The sequence below is a fragment of the Xiphophorus hellerii genome, chromosome 12 (genome assembly GCF_003331165.1).
Source record: "Xiphophorus hellerii strain 12219 chromosome 12, Xiphophorus_hellerii-4.1, whole genome shotgun sequence".
Taxonomy (NCBI): Eukaryota; Metazoa; Chordata; class Actinopteri; order Cyprinodontiformes; family Poeciliidae; genus Xiphophorus; species Xiphophorus hellerii.
The window spans coordinates 18381108-18389215 of record NC_045683.1 but is presented as its reverse complement, the minus strand read 5'-3'; the positions used below and the strand labels follow the sequence as shown (position 1 = coordinate 18389215).

The 8108-nt window shown below is 34.4% G+C and overlaps 1 long non-coding RNA gene across 2 annotated transcripts; it reads left to right on the top strand.

The window, feature by feature from the left end:
- Positions 1-5030: 5030 nt before the first annotated feature.
- LOC116729103 (uncharacterized) lies at positions 5031-7247 on the top strand. 2 transcript variants are annotated; one of them, XR_004341068.1, is made up of 5 exons: positions 5031-5275; positions 5403-5497; positions 5826-5952; positions 6351-6468; positions 7136-7247. It is a non-coding gene; the product is annotated as an uncharacterized LOC116729103 (long non-coding RNA). The 2 variants fall into 2 exon arrangements; XR_004341067.1 differs by lacking the exon at positions 5031-5275 and having other exon boundaries at positions 5282-5497.
- Positions 7248-8108: the final 861 nt, after the last annotated feature.

Genomic DNA, 8108 nt, shown 5'->3' with positions numbered 1-8108 from the left:
GATAGATGTTCTGACAATGGGCTAAAGTATTTTGAAACCAATAGATAACAAATTTATAGCGATTAATGAAGCATATTTTGGTTAATTAACTTGGGAAAATAATTATAGAACTTAAAATATTATTGTGTTAGCCATTTTCAGAGCATTAATTTAATGGATTAAAAATGTTTTAAGAAATGTTTTGAAAAATCTGTTATTGATTAAGTTATCACTAATCAGTAGAAGTACTCAGGTGGGTCTGAGATGTGGGAGTATAATGATTTTTCTAAACTTGATTTTGATTTTTTGATTTACATCCATTTTAAATGAATTCGAATAAAACCATAACTACTACTACCACTAAAAGGCCTGGAGAAAATTGGGCGATTTTGAAAATGTTTGGATTTGTTAAGTTATACATTGACATTATAATTTCTCCAGGTCTAACTCTTTTGAAATTTTGTTTAAGGAACGCATGTAGAATGTTTTAGACAAATAACCAGTAAGATCTAGTTTGTTCTATAAAAGTAATTTAAACTGGACTGTTTAATTCACACTGATATTCATTGTTTTGATGATAAATGTAAACTGTAAAACTGCAGCACATTTTAAGCTTTTGTTATTGTTTTGTTTTGTTTGTTTAGTTCTATTTTACAAGATTGGTTTAAGAGGAAGATCTGCATATGTTTAACATTCTGGGAAAACATTAATTTGGAAACATGTCTTTTGAAGCTGGTGATTACAAGGTTTTGGTGTTTTCCATCTGTTGGAGGTGTAGTATATAATAATTGAAGTGTAGATTGAATAGATCACATCCACCATTTAATGAGCAGAACTGGACAAGTAGGAGATAAGGCTTCACGTGATGAGTTGCTCATGGCTTCTACACACAGACTGGTTTCTGTTTATATCGTAGGTTTGTGGTGCCTTTCTATCCTAAAGAAAGATATAAAACTTCAGATATTTCACAAAAAGATTCTAACATTCATGGAAAAACCTCACATAACCTTATATTAAAGCAGAAAGTACGGCGCCCACCGTAAGAAGGGCTTACAGTGTTCAATTATGCTGCATAACTGAGCAGTACAGTATTGCGAGGGAACGCAAAAGTTTTGCGAGGTAACGCAAAAGAAAAAAAATTCCCCATGTCCCCTAGAGGGCTCCGTACCGTACCGTAGTACTGTACTAGCTAAAGTGAATTTAATTAATCCCCACGTCCACGTTGAGGTATGGTGTCATCATCCACTTGAAAAGCAACTTCAGCGTCCCTGAAGATTTAAAATGTGAACTTTAAAAAATAAAATTCACATCAATGTAATAAATTGGTGTGACAATTAACATTTTTCACTAACCTCACAGTTGTGCATCTAGAAGGTTGGATCACTGCTCATCTCTTCAGGGTCTCTGAAATGAATTTGAATTAGCATCAATATGTCACATCTGGCCATCACATTAAAATGATCTTATAGTTCGGTACCTGTTTTGCTGCTGGTTTGGCCTTCGGCTGCGTCTTTTAACACAGTAACATATTACACCACCAACCAGAAGTGCAGCAAAACCAACTGTGGGATGAAAAATCTAATATTTGTAACAATGTAACAATTGTTACAATTAAAATGAGAAGAATTTTTATATCTTCTCTAAAATGAGAAGAAATAAAAATTCTGATCTTACCTTAACACCAGCCTTTACAATGATATTTTGGCCCCCAGTAAAGCAAGTGGCCAGATCACACTAAACAAGACGGGTCAGTAACAAAAAGCCAAACTTCTCAGATTTAACTTTCATCTATGTCATTTGGTGAGAGACAGGCTGCAAGCATACGTTGCACAGGTCCCCAGTTTGTCACAAAACAAACAACCATGCACACAAACACACAAACACGCAAACACGCGCACACACATAATAATTCTTAAGGAAAAATCTGACAAGCCAGTAAACCTAACAAGGAATTTTACTGGACTGTGGGAGAAAGCCTGAGTACCCAGAAAAAAAATCACACGTCTACAGAAAGAACATGCAAGTTAGAATAACACCTAATGGGAATGGGGGTGTGCTGTGGTGGCGCAGGGGGTTAGCACGCCCCACATTTGGAGGCATTAGTCCTCGACGCGGACGTCGTGGGTTCGATTCCCGGTCCTGACGACCTTTGCCTCATGTCCTGTCAAAAAAAATATGAGCCACAAGTGCCACAAAAACTCTTTGGAGAAAAAAAAGGAAAAAAAAAAAGAATAACACCTAATGAAGGGGTTAATAAGTCCTTAAGGAGTTTTAGTGCTTTTTGTGTCACTTTGTGTTCATTCTGAAACATTGACAACATATATGAGAGGGTATAACGTTCTCAATGTCACTTAGATAAATATTTTAAAGTACAGAGTACCAGTTCAAAAAACCAGCATGTTTATGTCATATCCAAACCTGCCATCTTCTCATTATTCTATTCTATTCTATTTTTCAACTGTAAGCATTTTCAAAGTGACATGTGACATATAGACAGTGATATTCGCTTATAAATATAGAGGATAACCTTTCCGTACTAGATGATCATTTTAACTCACGAATGCATCCTAGGACAATGTATCCTGGATGAACTCCCGCTGCTTTCTTCCCATTGTTTGAAGGGGTTGGTGATGAAGAAGTAGCTGAAATGTTGGATAAAAACTCCATTCAGTGTTGAGATAAAACAGTTAAATAGTGTATTCTCAATCAATACTTACCATGAATCCAAAGGCAAATGGGGTCAACGTCTTATAGAAAGAAAGACACAGGAAAGTGTTATTTGATTTATAAAACCAGATACTATATATTACAATGTCAAGTACATTTTTTATGAAGATCTGACAACAAATTCACTGTGTAGATGTGTAAATCTGTTAAGGACATACAAACAGACCTGCATCTGTGGTTACTATAAAACTAATTCTACAAAAGTATTGATTCAGAAGGGCTGAACACAAATGCACATTTTCTTTTGGATCATTTGTGAAAATCTTTAATCCACTTTACTTGTGAAATTACCTGTACATTTCTCTGTTGAAATGTATTTGCTCTCCTCCTCAAATTCACACTTGGTCCCTACTGGGGTGGAAACATATGCACGGCCATCATGCTGGCACACTTTATGGGGAAGCGGAGATCCTGAGCAATCGGGAAGGAGGTCATGCTGAAGGAGTGTGTCATTACAAAACACTTTTACCACATTGGCAGCACATCCTGCAAAATTGCAGTAAAAGAGCTCCAGTGAATCCTTGGCACCTGTAAAATCATGTAGAAGACGTTTCACATGAAGATGTTGGTGCATTATCATGAGATAAGTCTGAGTTATAGAGACATTTCTGACCTGTGGTGATTGGAAGACTCATTGAGACTCCAAAAGCAAGCAGCAAAAATATGCTTTTTACTATGGAAACAATAAAATGAAGCAAAAATAAAGGTTGTTAGCAAGTGGCCAATGAGTGAAGTTTAAAGTTGGAAAATTCTCAGACACTTACTTTCCACGGCAAAGGTTGCTGCAGACGACTGGGTGCAAAAACGCATTTTGGCTGAGAAATATTTTTGCTCCACTGCACCTGAAGGAGGATTTCTGTTTTAGCATATACCACAAATTATAGCTTCTCACTATCTGAATGTTAGAAGTTCAGATTATATGAACTTCTAACATTCATATAATGTTACACCTTTTTTAAAAATCTTGTAATAAATGGCAGTTTACTATAATAGCGTCTTCACAACATATTGGTAACGTATCAGTCCAGTGGGGATTCAAGTGACTCTTTTAGTTTTCCAACATCTGACTTCCCTCAAAGCACTTTATGCTTTGTCCTGGAAGGACTTGACAGGAAGTGTCTGCAGGAAGTGTACTGTATGTCTGACATGCTTTTTAGATATCAAATAAGAATTTATCATTATGAGTAACCTTTTTTCAAAATACTTTTTCACTCTTGCTTGAGAAATTTCCTGGATGGCAAAGTTTTACTTTTACTAGAGTAAATACATGTTGACATAGTGCTACTCTTAGTTTAGTTCCCATTTCTCTGATCATCAAAAGTGCACGAAGGAGAAAAGGAGAACCTGTCAGGTCTGGCTGATATGGGCATGATGAGACGTGTCTTCAGCAGCAACAACTTTGGGGGGAAAAAACAAAAAACAAATGTATAATTCGCTCTCCTTATATTTTCCTGACTCCCAGACGAAGGTTCTAATCTATCGGTAGCTGACCGCAGTGAAGTTAGTTTCAAGTTGGATATTCGATATTCGAGCTCCGCGGAGTAAGCGGCGTTTAGCTCAAGGTTGATCCGATTTATGAACGCTACTGTCGGCCAGCGGTTCTCCACCGCTCCCGGCCCGAGCTCCGCGGAGTAACCGACGTTTAGCTGAAAGTTGATCCGATTTCGGAACGCTACTCTCGGCCAGCGGTTCTCCACCGCTCCCGGCCGCAGCGCCCGAAGGTTCACTTAGGGACTATCAACAAATTACTGAACCTAACATTCCTGTCAAAGAAATATAATGTTTTCTTCAATAGCTTCCAGGTCATGTGACCTATTGACTCAAAATCACTTTGGAATAATTATACTAGTCTCTTTAGATGAGGCACAGTCATTTGTTTTCCATTTTAAATCATTTTCAATTTTTAATTAATTTTTTTCATCAAAATTGAGTGTTTTTCTTCAATAGCTTCCAGGTCATGTGACCTATTGACTCAAAATCACTTTGAAATAATTCTAATAGTCCCTTTAATTGAGGCACAGACTTTTGTTTTCCATTTTAAATCATTTTCCATTTTTTAGGAATTTTTTTCTTCAAAATTGAGGGTTTTTATTCAATAGCTTCCAGGTCATTTGACCTATTGACTCAAAATCACTTTGAAATAATTCTAATAGTCTCTTTAGATGAGGCACAGTCATTTGTTTTCCATTTTTAGCCATTTTCCATTTTTTAGGAATTTTTTTCTTCAAAATTGAGTGTTTTTCTTCAATAGCTTCCAGGTCATGTGACCTATTGAGTCAAAATCACTTTGAAATTGTTCTACCAGTCTGTATAGATGAGGCACAGACATTTGTTTGCGATCTAAATTAATTATAAATTTTAAAACACCTTCTCATTGAAAAGCAAAATTGTCAGTAAAAGTAAATACTGACATGTGGGAAAAGATTAATTGCGAGACATGTGCTTAAAGTTTGTCTTTATGTTAACATTTAATTTTTGAACATTTTTAATGCCATTTCAGGTAAACTTTGACAACTATGAAGCAGTTCTGTCATTTGTCCTTGTGAACAACAATCACTAGAAGTTGCTGGTTTGTGATTTTTTGTCTATAATCAATATTTTTTCATTTTATGGTTTGGATAGAGCATGACATATTCACATTAGTTTTAATGAAATTTTTCTTTGTTATGCCCCTTTACTTTGTTGATCTGTTTTAGTACATCAATGCAGAAGCCAGAACTGTATTCCTAATAGATCCTGCACAAGTATCATCTGAGCTTGTGGACTCCCAAAAGGCAGCTAAAAGAATACAGTAAATAAAGCTCTAATAAATTTTTAAAATGTATTAAAAATTAATAAATTTGCAAAGTGACCACATAGAGATTGAGTTAAAAATCTGAATGTATGTGACATTCAGATTTCTGAATATATTATTGAAATATATTATCCATAACATTTTTTCAAAATATATTATGTAAAAAATATTTCTATTAATTTAAATGTTTATGTAAATATTAATTTCAATAAACTTAACATTGTTGTTGTTAACAGAAACTGATAAGAGGAAAGCGTGAGTTGTCTTATGAGTGGAATTACAGAATACAATTGCTCTTACACAAATCATTTTGTTTGTTATCCAGAGAATACTTCAAAATGAGAAGGACATGCCATGGAAAAACAGACTGGGTTGGGATCCAATGGAAAGGGGGGACAATGCGCCACCCTATTCAACAAGACGGAAGCAGCTGTGGAGTTATTGTAGTCAAAGTAAATTAATGAGTTCATGTTTTTTGTTATACAAGTGTGGATACTGTGTAATTATTATAGAGAAAAGTTGTCTATCATCAAATACAGTCTCTCTGGTTAGTTAAAATGGGCTTTCGGAATTGTGGAAAGAGTGTGTATTCACTTGGAGGAATACAGACTCCCCCAACAGTAGCCCATAACTGGGGTCAGTGCAACATGCCACACAGTATTTGTAATTACAGTTCTTTCATCATCTTCTAAATGTTGAAACATTTAGATGTTTCACTACAGGTATCTGTACTAACAAACATACCTGTTTTAGTATATGTGGGTACACTATATATGTCCACATGAATGTTTTAAGTCTGATGCATTATAATGCCATAAAAAAAGTCTTTAAAAACTTTTTTTTTCTTTAGATGGCAAAAGCACTGATGGAAGCCTTCCCTCTGATGCCAGATGTAGATTTTGACACAACAAAAAAGGCAATGAAAAGTGAAAGAAGAACTCTCGCTCTTCAAATCCTTGATGCATCAGGTATACCATGTGCATTTCGACTTACAATACATAAACATACACACATATATATTGCAGAATCTCCCCAGCTCTTACATTACTGAACCAGTCTTGACTGGTGAATTTAAGGTTTTTTATTTTATTTGATTAAGATCAACCACCATCATCAAAGTCACCACAATAACCTCAATAAATGTGAAAACTAAAACATATACAAACATTGTAATACAAAACATGAACTTAACCAATAAAGATAACAAAACTAAACAGACCTCGCTGCTTTCGCTGGGGAACACTAAGTTTTGATTTCTTTGTGACAAGCACATCTTGACAGTTCAATTAATTCACTGTTTCAATGACTCTTTCAACTTATATAGAGTCTGCCCTCATTAGCTCCTGCAGCCCGTGAGGTCAATAAAAAAAAAAAAAAATTACAAAATGCAAATTCCATTTCACAAAATATAAACCACCAACAGTGCCAATCCAAACAGACAAAGATATCTAAACGATATGCAACATTGATAATTTAGAAAATTTACTTTAGTTTACAAATGTATTTTATATAATCTCCAAGTATTAATAATTTTAAATTAATTTTCTGAAATAATTAGCTATTTTGTTATATATATATATATCGATCTATCAATCTATCTTGTTTGAATATGCTGTATATTCTTCTTGATTACAGTATTTGATGACCACTGTTGGTGTGCGATGTGCGCTGCATACAAAGCCCCGGGGTCTGGCCCTGGAATGACAGACTGGGTGAGAAATCAAGAGTTGTCAATGTAAAATTCAGAATTAGACACAGGAAATGACTCTTGGGAGCCATGAAATGTTTTATATAATAAATGACAAGCAATTAAACACCAAACTGTGTGACAGGAGATGAGTAAGTTCAATACTGCTAAACATGTATATTTTCTTGTATTTGTGAACAAATCCAGTGTGACAACTGTGACCGATGGTACCATGCCCTGTGCATAAATATGAAGAGCACAGAATTTCAAAAGAAAAAAACAGGCAGTTGGAAATGTGTATTGTGTAGTTAATCTGAAAACTAGAAACTGTGTTCATTATTGTTCGAAATACGTTTTGAAAATATCTGTGGAAAATGAAAATGTAATATGTTTGTGTGGCATTGATGCTATGTGTGATGTATAAAGTGTACTGGAATCATTTCAAATTGATAAGTAATTTTATGACGTTATCTGAAAGCTATTGAGCAACAATCTTAAACTTTAAGGAAAAGATTCCTAAAAATTATAAAATAAAAACATAAAACATAAATAAATGTCTGTGCCTCATCTATAGGGACTAGTATAATTATTCCAAAGTGATTTTGAGTCAATAGGTCACATGACCTGGAAGCTATTGAAGAAAAACTCTCAATTTTGATGAAATAAATTCTTTAAAAATTGAAAATGATTTAAAATGGAAAACAAATGACTGTGCCTCATCTAAAGAGACTAGTATAATTATTTCAAAGTGATTTTGAGTCAATAGGTCAAATGACCTGGAAGCTATTGAAGAAAACATTATATTATTTAATATTAAAATTATTGAAAATATTGTATATGACTTTAAAATTTTATAGATGCTATTTTGGCTCATGTAAAAGCATGAATTAGCACTGACAATTAGTTAGTTGGTTACAATTC